We start from the raw sequence: 3,670 nt of genomic DNA on the forward strand, positions 1-3,670 counted from the left end.
ATCTATAAATCACTGCGTGTCTGAATCCTCTGGCTGTGGGAAGACGTCACTGCAAGCCAAACCTTTCTTCCTGGAGCTTTGCTGCTGTCGCCATCTACTGGTGCAGGTGATTTAAAAATGCATGGACTTTGTGCACACTGTGTACAGTGAATATAATCAATATTCAACAATAACACTTATAGTATTATCCCAGAAAACAATTAGCCAACTCTGTTATCCTCTAATACCGTTCCCTGTGTCTGAAGGCCTCCACCATAACTTCCATCCCCAAAAGACTCATATAGAGAGCCTCAATGACTACAGACCTATAGCCCTCACATCAGTACTTATGAAGTGTTTTGAGTGAATAGCAAATTGATCTACAGAGGATGCCATCACCATCAGCCTTCACAGAGAGCTGAGCCATCTGGAGAACAGGGAGATCTACTTGAGGATGTTCTTTGCGGACTACATCTCAGCATTCAACACCATAATACCAGACGTCCTCACCACTAAACTGGCCCACCTTCAGATCCCCCTGCCACCTGCTCCTGGATCAAAGAAAGACTTCCTAACCAACTGGCCTTAATCTACCACTCCTAGATCGGGGAGCGTGCTCTCCTACTGCCTGGCTGTTTGGTATGCAGAAGCCACAACTGAGAAGAGGAAGGCTGCGCAGAGGGTAAAAATCATTAGCATCTCTCTGACACCCCTGGAGGCCATCACCACATCCTCCTGTCACAGGAAAACCAGGGCCATCATAGGTGACCCCTTGCACCCTGCCCACCACCTATTTGACCTCCTGGCCTCTGGTTGGCACCTCAGGTCAATCAGATCCCACACATTCAGACTCACAAGCAGCTTCTTCCCCTGGGCCATTCAGACTGTTAACAAACACTATTCCCCACCACCCCTGCCCACTCATCTCACCAATCGGAGCCATGGTCTGATGGTCACCATCACTCAGGCCACTCACACACAGACGCTATTCAGACCAAGTCCTTTGCACTACTTCCAAGCACTTTCTTTTCCAGTGTGTGCATTTCTCGTGTATATATTCCTCTTGATTGTATATATATATTTTCTGCTTGTTATTTATTCCTGCTGTCTTACCATTTATATTTTACACCCATAACTTTGTGGTTCATGTACAATGACAATAAAGGGCTATTCTATTCTAGAGACAGCTGAAGAAACTACATGAGAACTGTTGTCAGTCACATTTATGACAGGAGAGCATATGGGTGTAATGACTGTTAACCTCACATCATTTGATGGAGGTGCTGGAGAGACTAGTTTTGCCCCTCTGCAGTCTGCACACAGACAAAATCTGGGAGTGGAAGATGTTATCATGCTGCAGAGGAACACCTTTAAAAGTGCATTTAGCACTATCCAGCTGCTGCTATCCAGGGAGACTCTAAAGGAAATGTCTTTAAACATGTACATGATTTTGTGGATTACTGTTCACATGACAGACAGGTTGCAGCATATGAGACTGGGCAGTGCTCTGTCTGATATGACAATCTGCAGCACGGTAACTCCACCGGGGCTGTGTTGCCTCCATTTCTGTTTACCTTGTACACCTCAGACTTTTAACACAGTCTACAGAAGGACTCTGATGGTTCTGCAGAGGCTGGATGTATAAGTAATAAATAAGACCACAGAAATGGTGATTAGCTTCAAGGTGAAAAGGACAGCTACACATCTCTCTATCCTGGGACAGGATGTTGATGTTGTTGGAGGACCACAAGTATCCAGGCTCTCATCCTCTTCTTGTATACAGAAGCTGGGATCCTTCAATGTGTGCACCAAATGTTAGCAATTTTTTCCACCAGTCAGCTCTGGTGACCACTGTGTACGTTGCTGTGTTCTTATACTATAGAATCAGAATCAGAATACTTTATTAATCCCGAAGGAAATTAGAGTTACAGCAGGCAGCACGCTAATGGCGCATGCGCACTTACAAAGGAACCTTCTGACCAACTTTACACAAACATCACATTGGGGAGACATGTCAGAAAGGTAGGCTGATAGGAAAAAAACCCAACGAAAATACATAACATGAGGTAAGAGGAGGAGAAAAAAAACTCCACTCAGACTGAGCTCCTAGTGGGAGAACAGTTTGATAACAGAAAAAAACACCTCAGCACAAAAAGCACATGACTATCAATACACCATAGAAACACAAGACAAGCAACAACATTATTGCATTACACATTTATACCAAAGTCCTTCAGAAGACCCATGTAAAAACTCATAATTTTCCTTTTTATTCTGTTATTTTCTACAGAGTATTCCATTTGATGCAGTATTGATTTAGTTCAATTCAATATTTATTTATAGAGTGCCAACTCACAACAAAATTTGCCACAGGGTGCTTTATATTGTAAGGTAAAGACCTTATAATAAAAGAAATAAAACCCCAACAATCAGACGTCTCCTATGAACAATAAGATACTTGGCAACAGTGGGAACAAAGAACTCATTTTCAACAGGAAGAAACCTCCAGCAGAACCAGGTTCAGGGAGGGGCAGCCATCTGCAGCGACCAGTTGGTTGGTAGGGAACAGGACAAAGACACACTATGAAGAGCCAGACTTTAATAATTACCAGTGATTAAATGCAGTAATGATGTATTAACATATAAAAAAGTGGGAAAAAAGGAGAGTGAAGAAGAAACACTCAGTGTATTATGGGAAGCCTCCAGCAGCCTAAGCCCAGTGCAGTGTAACCAAAGGAGGATTCAGGGTCATTGAATTCATTCCTAACTATAAGCTTTATCAAAGCCTTTTAAGCCTCAATAGTAGAGAGGGTGGCTGTCTTCCGAAACCAAACTGGGAGCTGGTTTCACAGAAGAGGGGACCGAAAGCTGAAGGCTCTGGGTCCCATTCTACTTTTAAATACCCAAGAAAGCACAAGTAAGCCTGCAGTCGCAGAGCAAAGTGCTCTATTAGAATAACAAGGCACAAGACGACTTTAAGCTATGACAGGGACTCATATATTTAACATTATTTAAGATTTTGTATGTCAGGAGCACGATTTTAGATCTAATTCTGGATTTAACAGGGAGCCAATGAAGAGAAGCCAATATGGGAGAAATATGCTCTCTCTTTCTAGTCCCTGTCAGTACTCTTTCTGCGGCATTTTGGATTTCAGTTTTTAGAGTGACCTGATGATAATATATCACAGCCTAGAAGTAATAAATGCATGAACTAGCAAATGGAAGAAAGCAGTCCTACATTGTTATTTTATATTCTCACTGAAGCATCAAAATGTCTCCAGGATTCCCTGCAGTTTTTCTGGAGGTCAAGGTAACACAGTCCAGAGTAGAGATTTGGTCAGAAACCATGTTTTCAAAAATATTTAGGACCAAGTACAATACGCTGAGTTTAATCTCAATTTTAAAACAGGAAATTAGAGGCCCTACAGTCTTTCATGTCTTTGAGACATGCTTGCAACTTAAGTAGTTGCTTGTATCATCTTTTTCTCACTCTTCTGCCACTGAGCCCCTACATTACTACTTTTAAAAATATTATTAACTGGATTATTTGTTCTAGTCTACAACAGTTTGCACTCTGTATAATGCACAGTGTCTATTCGCCCATCCCATAATATGCTAGTGTGGTGCGTCCCATCGGACGTTTCCACAGATGCTGCCTCTTTAAGAGACCTGCGCGTTAAAACCTGCAGTA

The sequence above is a fragment of the Neolamprologus brichardi genome, chromosome 14, assembly GCF_056152115.1.
Source record: "Neolamprologus brichardi isolate AB-2024 chromosome 14, ASM5615211v1, whole genome shotgun sequence".
Lineage (NCBI taxonomy): Eukaryota > Metazoa > Chordata > Actinopteri > Cichliformes > Cichlidae > Neolamprologus > Neolamprologus brichardi.